Here is a 10,592-nt window from a genome sequence, read left to right on the forward strand (position 1 = left end):
TAAGGTGTACTTTTATGTTTAAAAGAAATACATATTTATACTGCTTACATCAGTTACCTGATGTGGAATATAGTTCCACGTCGTCATGGCTCTATTTAATGCTGTGCGCCTCCCACAATCTGCTCTGGATTTGGGGAGTGTGAATAGACCGCTGGTGGCATGTCTTGTGGGGTTGATGACAAGTTGAATCTGATGTGCTTGTCCGGGGCTACATCTAAAATGTGTACTGTTGGGGCTACTCGAGGACTGGAGTTAGAAAACACTGGTCTACACAGGCACTAATTGTTTTTTGACCAATCGGCACAGAAAAAGTTTTGATGTGATTGGTCAAAATACCAATTAGTGGAAAAATATCAGAATTGGACTGTGTGTAAACGCAGCCTACTCTATTCAGACACAATGCATATCTGACTCCAGAGGTGGGCAGGAAGATCTGATCACAATGCATCTTCTAATCATCTACACCTGTCTAAAAATATGGGCACAATCGGAATGTGGACGTGATCAGGACAAAGGACTGATGTAGGAACCAGGTATAAATGGGGCTATTGATAGCAGCAATCCTTGGTAAACCAGTTTAGCACCCGAGGAAAGTATTTGAACCCTGAGATGTCATTCAGATTCCTGGCTGAATGACAACACCTCACCTTATCACTTGTTCTCTTTAGCCTCCCTTCATCCAATATCAGAGGTAAAGTTGGTGTATCCTCTGTCATGCATCCAACCGCCCTCCTGTTGCTGCTGACCGGTAAGACTGTCATGTTCTTATAATGATTAGAACATTGTTGAACCAATGTGGAATAGGCATTGAATTGATGTCTGTGCCCAGTGGGCTGTAACTCTGTTATATGGAACCTCAATGTCAGGAATATGTGCAGTAGTGTGACTGATAGCTTCATCTCGTTCTTCTGCCAGCCTACGTGGCTCATGGTTCACTGCTGCAATTTGCCAGAATGATCAAGTGCACCCAGCCTGGTGTCAACCCCTTCATGTATAATAACTACGGCTGTTGGTGTGGCTTGGGGGGGACTGGCAAGCCAAGGGATGAGCTGGATGGGTAACTGAATTTCATTCAACTTATGTGGGACATCGTGTGTGTGTTTTTATTTAGATATATACACACACACAGTGGGGCAAAAAAGTATTTAGTCAACCACCAATTGTGCTAGTTCTCCCACTTAAAAAGATGAGAGGCCTGTAATGTTCATCATAGGTACACTTCAACTGACAGACAAAATGAGAAAAGAAAATCGCATTGTAGGATTTTTTTAAATGAATTTATTTGCAAATTATGGTGGAAAAATAAGTATTTGGTCAATAACAAAAGTTATCTCAATACTTTGTTATATACCCTTTGTTGGCAATGACAGAGGTCAAATGTTTTCTGTAAGTCTTCACAAGGTTTTCACACACTGTTGCTGGTATTTTGGCCCATTCCTCCATGCAGATCTCCTCTAGAGCAGTGATGTTTTGGGGCTGTTGCTGGGCAACATGGACTTTCAACTCCCTCCAAAGATTTTCTATGGGGTTGAGATCTGGAGACTGGCTAGGCCACTCCAGGACCTTGAAATGCTTCTTACGAAGCCACTCCTTCGTTGCCCGGGCGGTGTGTTTGGGATCATTGTCATGCTGAAAGACCCAGCCACGTTTAATCTTCAATGCCCTTGCTGATGCAAGGAGGTTTTCACTCAAAATCTCACGATACATGGCCCCCTTCATTCTTTCCTTTACACGGATCAGTCGTCCTGGTCCCTTTGCAGAAAAACAGCCACAAAGCATGATGTTTCCACCCCCATGCTTCACAGTAGGTATGGTGTTCTTTGGATGCAACTCAGCATTCTTTGTCCTCCAAACACGACGAGTTGAGTTTTTACCAAAAACTTATATTTTGGTTTCATCTGACCATATGACATTCTCCCAATCTTCTGGATCATCCAAATGCTCTCTAGCAAACTTCAGACGGGCCTGGACATGTTCTGGCTTAAGCAGGGGGACACGTCTGGCACTGCAGGATTTGGGTCCGTGGCGGCGTAGTGTGTTACTGATGGTAGGCTTTGTTACTTTGGTCCCAGCTCTCTGCAGGTCAATCACTAGGTCCCCCTGTGTGGTTCTGGGATTTTTGCTCACCGTTCTTGTGATCATTTTGACCCCACGGGTTGAGATCTTGTGTGGAGCCCCAGATCAAGGGAGATTTATCAGTGGTCTTGAATGTCTTCCATTTCCTAATAATTGCTCCCACAGTTGATTTCTTCAAGCCAAGCTGCTTACCTATTGCAGATTTAGTCTTCCCAGCCTGGTGCAGATCTACAATTTTGTTTCTGGTGTCCTTTGACAGCTCTTTGGTCTTGGCCATAGTGGAGTTTGGAGTGTGACGGTTTGAGGTTGTGGACAGGTGCCATTAATACAGGTAACGAGTGGAGGACAGAGGAGCCTCTTAAAGAAGTTACAGGTCTGTGAGAGACAGAAATCTTGCTTGTTTGTAGGTGACCGAATACTTGTTTTCAACCATAATTTGCAAATAAATTCATAAAAAATCCTACAATGTGATTTTCTGGATTTTTTTTTTTTCCCCCCTCATTTTGTCTGTCATAGTTGAAGTGTACCTATGATGCTAAATTACAGGCCTCATCTTTTTAAGTGGGAGAACTTGCGCAATTGGTGGATGACTAAATACGTTTTTGCCCCACTGTGTGTATGTGTGTGTTATATATATATATATATTACACAAATAACTGTCGGTCTCATAGTAATTGACCATTAACAAAACCATTTAGCATCTCTTTGCTTCCACACATAGCATACACGCCCCGGATGCAGACCTTTGGAACATCTACATGCTTAATTTAGAGTTATTAATGTAACTTTAATTTGTTCTACAAATGTTGTGCTGTATGTTTGGATTTTTAATACAAGCTGCATGATGCGCCTCTGATGTGTGAGAAGTTGCTTGAAAGTTTTCTGCTTTGTTTTATATGCAGGCTGTAGACTCTACATAAGTCACAATTTGACAAGCATTTGATAAGGCCTAGAATTTCATGGCGGAATCCCCTTTGTGGCTGTAATGCACCCTAGAAAAATCCAGGCCTTTTTGTGGCCGTTGACCCCTCGTCCCCGAGTGCTGCACGGCTCATCACGTGAGCGGGTCTTTCTTACAGGCTACAAGTGAAGACTCGCATCGGAGATGCAACTGCGTGCGTCCTTGAAAATTCTGAGGTGCATATTGGCAGAACTATCCACATTTTACTTTTCGTCAGCCAACAAGCTGAGTAGGCCTAACGAACAGAAAAAGCACTAGCCTATGTCAATCTACTATTCCCCCAAAGTAAATAAAGTTGACCTATTCTGTGTGAGAAATAAATATTCCAAACAGTCTGGGACAGTTTAAATAAAAAACGTTTATACTGATACTAAAAAAAAAATTAAGATTTAGCCCTTTCTCCCCAATTCCGTGGTATCCAATTGGAAGTTAGTGTTGTCTCATCACTGCAACTCCCGTACGGACTCAGGCGAGGCGACGGTCGAGAGCCGTGTGTCCTCCGAAACACAACCCAACCAAGCCGCACTGCTTCTTGACACAATGCCCACTTAACCCAGAAGCCAGACACACCAACGTGTCGGAGGAAACACTGTACGCCTGGCGACTGTGTCAGCGTGCACTGCACCTGGCCCTCCACAGGAGTCGCTAGTGCTTGATGGAACAAGGACATCCTTGCCGGCCAAACCCTCTTAACTAATTGTGTGCCGCCCCATGGGTCTCACGGCTGCGACAGAGCTTGGACTCGAAACCAGAATCTCTAGTGGCACAGCTAGCATTGCACCACTCTGGACTGGGACAGTTGTGGGATGCGATAGATCCCAAATTAATACAGCCACTTCCATCAACTTTTTTTTACGCAGTGTGGCTGACCCAACAGAACTTTTAGCTTAAAATATTGATCAACTATTAGGCTATTTCTTCACATTATAAGCGCAGCAATGCACACATGGTGGTAGGTTATAATCGTGGATGTTCCATTAGTGGAAAACACCATTATCGAAAGTGACCGCAAATGCAATTATGCATGTAATGCTTTTATTATAAAGGTGCATTTTTTATGGCAAATGATCTTCCCTAAATTTGAACCTCACGCGCTGCTGATGTATGCCAGTTAGGCTCTACACCCCTTGTAAAGTGGATTAATGTGCTTAATTTTAAGAAGTTATTTGGCCACTTTAGTTGTGATACAAATCTTATTAAAACAGGCTACATGACGTGTGCGACTGATTTGAAAAAGTTGCAAAAAAAGGCTTTGTTTCTTATGCTGGGCATCATTCACAAGTGAGGGTAATATTGTCACCCATTAGACTATTCTTGATTTTAATATATGTGTGTGTATATGTATGTTTTTTATTTATATATATATACTGCTCAAAAAAATAAAGGGAACACTTAAACATCACAATGTAACTCTAAGTCAATCACACTTCTGTGAAATCAAACTGTCCACTTAGGGAGCAACGCTGATTGACAATAAATTCCACATGCTGTTGTGCAAATGGAATAGACAACAGGTGGAAATTATAGGCATTTAGCAAGACACCCCCAATAAAGGAGTGGTTCTGCAGGTGGTGACCAGACCACTTCTCAGTTCCTATGGTTCCTGGCTGATGTTCACTCTAGTGATAGCATGAGACGGAGTCTACAACCCACACAAGTGGCTCAGGTAGTGCAGCTCATCCAGGATGGAACATCAACGCGAACTGTGGCAAGAAGGTTTGCTGTGTCTGTCAGCGTAGTGTCCAAAGCATGGAGGCGCTACCAGAAGACAGGCCAGTACATCAGGAGACGTGGAGGAGGCCGTAGGAGGGCAACAACCCAGCAGATGGACCGCTACTTCCGCCTTTGTGCAAGGAGGAGCAGAAGGAGCACTGCCAGAGCCCTGCAAAATGACCTCCAGCAGGCCACAAATGTGCATGTGTCTGCTCAAACGGTCAGAAACAGACTATGAGGGCCGGAAGGTCCACAGGTGGGGGTTGTGCTTACAGCCCAACACCGTGCAGGACGTTTGGCCTTTGCCAGAGAACACTAAGATTGGCAAATTCGCCACTGGCGCCCTGTGCTCTTCACAGATGAAAGCAGGTTCACACTGAGTACATGTGACAGTCTAGAGATGCTGTGGAGAACTTTCTGCTGCCTGCAACATCCTCCAGCATGACCGCTTTGGTGGGTCAGTCATTGTGCGAGGTGGCATTTCTTTGGGGAATGTGCTCGCCAGAGGTAGCCCGAATGCCATTAGGTCTCAAACTCTTGAACGTGCCGTCCTTGGCCAGCTCTCCCGCTATCTCTCTCAGAATGACCTTCTTGATCCAAATCAGTCAGGTTTCAAGACTAGTCATTCAACTGAGACTGCTCTTCTCTGTATCACGGAGGCGCACCGCTAAAGCTAACTCTCTCTCCTCTGCTCTCATCCTTCTAGACCTATCGGCTGCCTTCGATACTGTGAACCATCAGATCCTCCTCTCCACCCTCTCCGAGTTGGGCATCTCCGGCGCGGCCCACGCTTGATTGCGTCCTACCTGACAGGTCGCTCCTACCAGGTGGCGTGGCGAGAATCTGTCTCCTCACCACGCGCTCTCACCACTGGTGTCCCCCAGGGCTCTGTTCTAGGCCCTCTCCTATTCTCGCTATACACCAAGTCACTTGGCTCTGTCATAACCTCACATGGTCTCTCCTATCATTGCTATGCAGACGACACACAATTAATCTTCTCCTTTCCTCCTTCTGATGACCAGGTGGTGAATCGCATCTCTGCATGTCTGGCAGACATATCAGTGTGGATGACGGATCACCACCTCAAGCTGAACCTTGGCAAGACGGAGCTGCTCTTCCTCCCGGGGAAGGACTGCCCGTTCCATGATCTCGCCATCACGGTTGACAACTCCATTGTGTCCTCCTCCCAGAGCGCTAAGAACCTTGGCGTGATCCTGGACAACACCCTGTCGTTCTCAACTAACATCAAGGCGGTGGCCCGTTCCTGTAGGTTCATGCTCTACAACATCCGCAGAGTACGACCCTGCCTCACACAGGAAGCGGCGCAGGTCCTAATCCAGGCACTTGTCATCTCCCGTCTGGATTACTGCAACTCGCTGTTGGCTGGGCTCCCTGCCTGTGCCATTAAACCCCTACAACTCATCCAGAACGCCGCAGCCCGTCTGGTGTTCAACCTTCCCAAGTTCTCTCACGTCACCCCGCTCCTCCGCTCTCTCCACTGGCTTCCAGTTGAAGCTCGCATCCGCTACAAGACCATGGTGCTTGCCTACGGAGCTGTGAGGGGAACGGCACCTCAGTACCTCCAGGCTCTGATCAGGCCCTACACCCAAACAAGGGCACTGCGTTCATCCACCTCTGGCCTGCTCGCCTCCCTACCACTGAGGAAGTACAGTTCCCGCTCAGCCCAGTCAAAACTGTTCGCTGCTCTGGCTCCCCAATGGTGGAACACACTCCCTCACGACGCCAGGACAGCGGAGTCAATCACCACCTTCCGGAGACACCTGAAACCCCACCTCTTTAAGGAATACCTAGGATAGGATAAAGTAATCCTTCTCACCCCCCCCCCCCCTTAAAAGATTTAGATGCACTATTGTAAAGTGGCTGTTCCACTGGATGTCATAAGGTGAATGCACCAATTTGTAAGTCGCTCTGGATAAGAGCGTCTGCTAAATGACTTAAATGTAAATGTACCGAGATGAGATCCTCAGACCCCTTGAGACCATATGCTGGTGCAGTTGGCCCTGGGTTCCTCCTAATGCAAGACAATGCTTGACCTCATGTGGCTGGAGTGTCAGCAGTTCCTGCAAGAGGAAGACATTGATGCTATGGACTGGCCCGCCCGTTCCCCAGACCTGAATCCAATTGAGCACATCTGGGACATCATGTCTCGCTCCATCCACAGACTGTCCAGGAGTTGGCGGATGCTTTAGTCCAGGTCTGGGAGGAGATCCCTCAGGAGACAATCCGCCACCTCATCAGGAGCATGCCTAGGCGTTGTAGGGAGGTCATACAGGCACGTGGAGGCCACACACACTACTCAGCCTCATTTTGACTTGTTTTAAGGACATTACATCAAAGTTGGATCAGCCTGTAGTGTGAGTTTCCACTTTAATTTTGAGTGTGACTCCAAATCCAGACCTCCATGGATTGATACATTTGATTTCCATTGATCCTTTTTTTTTTTTGTCAGCACATTCAACTATGTAAAGAAAAAAGTATTTAATAAGAATATTTAATTCATTCAGATCTTGGATGTTATTTTAGTGTTCCCTTTATTTTTTTGAGCAGTGTAAATCTTGTCTTTACATATACTAAATAATATGTGAATTGATTTAGCATGGACCATTATCATGCACCTGTAACGAAACGGGGGCAGCAGGAAAAAATACATGTAATCGATGCACTTAAATAGCAACTGGAGTACGCTTTTCCCTGTAGTTTATTTTCATGCTAGCCAGGTAGGCTATACTCCTGTTGTAAAGATAAGCAATATGCTTAATATTAGGAAAGTTGAAAAATAAATATAGTAGGCCTACCCTATAGAAAGCTGACACTCCTCTTTTTAGTAGAGGCCATTACTTTGTTTTCTCGTGTAATTGCATAGCCTATTGAAATGTTGCGCAATATGAGCTCATTAAGTATTTGATTAGATTTTCAAATACATTTGCTTTGATGTCAGAGTGATTAGCGGGACAATAGTGCTGAGTACCAGGCAGCTAGCACGTTTGGTAGGCCACTAATGACCATCAGCAGCATCAGAGCTTGGAGAAGCGTAATTACCGTGGCTAAACGGTCATGTGGAATTTGACTGCCTTCATGGCGGTAATATTGTCACCACAACAGCCCTGTGTATCTCAAACTCTTTACTTTTTCCTCTTTAACTAAGGTGTTGTGAGGTCCACGACCACTGCTATGAAGCGAGCAGGCATCTTCCGGATTGCCGTCCCGTCATTGATTACCCTTACATCAATCTGTATAGATTCTCTTGCGCTAATGGGCAGGTCTCCTGTTCAGGTAACAACTGAACTCTAGAAACAAAATAATTTTGACATTTGTATTGTTTATTGCAATCTGTCCAAGCTCTATGAAATTGTCAGATGCACTGACGTTTTGTTTTGAAGGTGAGGTTTCAGCTTTGTCTGCTACTAATGTTCATCATGAGCCTAAACCTGTGACCTTACTCCTCAGCCTCCAGCCACGTGTGCCAGGACTCTGTGTGAGTGTGACCGTGTCGCCACCAACTGCTTCGCCCAGTCGACCTACAACCCTAAGAACAAGAACCTGGACCCCAAAGTCCACTGTCTCTCCTGAGCCAAGTCAAATCTGGAAGCAGCACCAACTGTAGATTCACAGAATGTTTATGAATCCTGTTTCATGCATAATGTTTGCTGTAATGGAATTTATTTAGCTGACAACCTGATTAAATTATTGAATGGCACTCTTGAGTATGTTAGTTTATCAGCCAATTTAAATTGTTGCTTTACTTGCACTTGACAGAATGCTAAATTGTAGCTGGTCCCATCATATAAAAAGGCCTATGCTAACTTCCAGGTGGCAGTGACTATCCTGGAACAAGTTCTGCATCAGCCAATTAAAATCGTTGATGTAGTTGGCTGTGTTAACATAGCTCAGTCCAACAGCACGTTCTGGTAATTAAAGCAAATATCACTTGTATTTGACTGACTGGTCAAATTGCTCACTGTCAAGTGCCTAGTTGCAGTGGTGTGTATTCATAGGTGCCAAGGTAAACGAAGCTTCCCCAAAGAAAATTGTCATGCCATGGTCCTCTTTGGGTATAGTGATTGCCTTCCCCCGCTCTCCCCCTGACACCCAGGTTCTGTTATCTCTGGTTGTAAATTCCTGGAGGAGAGTCTCCCTCACGCAGTATAGAGAGAGGGTTCATAGAACAAAGGAACTTCTATCTCACAACTTGAACTGAACAATATCCATGTTTTGGAGAATGCGTAAACGGTCGTTGGAGAATCCAGCTACGACTGGTCCATGTCTAATATTTGTAACCTCGACAATATAGCCACATTACCATAACTCTGTTTTAGACTCTTGTAGAGTCTCCGTTATGAGATTTGCATCTAATTGTATAGAATGAGTAAAGATTAAACTATTTGCAATTATGTAATGTGATTTTAATGAACTGTTTAAATGAAAAATCCAATTCCCTTTAAAGTTTCACCATGTCATTGGTCCACCCCCAATGAGCACAGAGATCGATCTGGCGTCATGGGACAGCCTTTCTACTGTTACGAATATAACCCCCACCTGGAGGAAGTCCCTTCAGACCAAGCATACCTCGATTACCTGAGAGGGCTAAGGTTTGAGTAGACCATGCATTCCTCGGTTGCTGAATTCTTAACCATACCACGTGGTTGAACTCAGACTACCGATACCGACAGAATATGAGCAAATCTTCAATACTAATTACTAGTCTGCAGCTAGGAATTATGTTCCATTGAATGCGAAGACCGACAACAGCCGACACATCTATTCTATAAGAACATTTCTGAATGTTACTCAAGTATCCATTCTAACCAAAGTCTCCAGGGACGCAGAGAGAATCTCGGAAAATATCTTTAAAGTTCTATTAGGAAAATTGTAATCTGAAGATTTTCCTTGGTGCCCCGACTTCCTAGTTAATTACATTTACATGATTACTTTAATCACATAATTACAGAGAATTGATTTGATAAAATAAGTCTTCACTTTAATGATGCCAAAGACATGACAAAATGTACCAAGAAAAAAAACTGTTGGAGACTCTGATGTGAAAGCACATATCGTTCTTACTCTTCTCAACGAGCAGAGGGTGCTGCCGCTACGTCCAGACTGCAAATAAAGGAGGAAGGTTGGAATTGTGACATTACAAAAAAAACAAGAAATCGACAGAAGAAAGTTCATTTGTAGTTCTAGACATATTTTGGGTGTTTTTTACTCACTTTTTGTCTCTCCCACGACGTTATTCCTCTCACCTACAGCGTCCATCACAATTACATGCACATTGCAAATTAGGCGACAATGTCATTTAGCGACTTCTAGCGACTTTTAGGACAGACAGTAGCTACTTTCCTTACTGAGGAATTGGCAACACTGCCTGTTACGCAAGTGCAGCATCAAAAGGACCTGGTGGCTGCAAGGTAAATTGCTAGCTAGCATTAAACTTATCTTATAAAAACAATCAATCTTAACATAATCAATCAGACCATATTTTGGTTGAATGCATTTAGTTGTGCAACAGTGTCGGTTTTCCCTTTCATGCCCAAATATATCATAGTTTGATTAAAACAATTACTTATTGACTTAAATCATTGTGCAACATCATGGGTAAACTCTGGGCATCGTCTTTCAGCTGAAAAGGTGGATTTTCACTGGTGTGGGCATTTCAGGCAAAAACAAATGGAGGGTGGATGAGTGGGCGAATAACGTGAACGTCTTGCAACCCAAAATGTTGCGTGTTCAAATCTCATCATGGACAACTTTAACATTTGGGCTAATTAGCTACTTGGGTAATGATGTGCAGTTACCCATGATGTTGGAATGGGTCAACATT

At 44.4% G+C, this 10,592-nt stretch overlaps 1 pseudogene; it reads left to right on the plus strand.

Annotated features, from left to right (window-relative positions):
* Positions 1 to 510: 510 nt before the first annotated feature.
* LOC118358235 (phospholipase A2, minor isoenzyme-like) lies at positions 511 to 8,468 on the plus strand (annotated as a pseudogene).
* Positions 8,469 to 10,592: the final 2,124 nt, after the last annotated feature.

The sequence above is a fragment of the Oncorhynchus keta genome, chromosome 25, assembly GCF_023373465.1.
Source record: "Oncorhynchus keta strain PuntledgeMale-10-30-2019 chromosome 25, Oket_V2, whole genome shotgun sequence".
Taxonomy (NCBI): domain Eukaryota; kingdom Metazoa; phylum Chordata; class Actinopteri; order Salmoniformes; family Salmonidae; genus Oncorhynchus; species Oncorhynchus keta.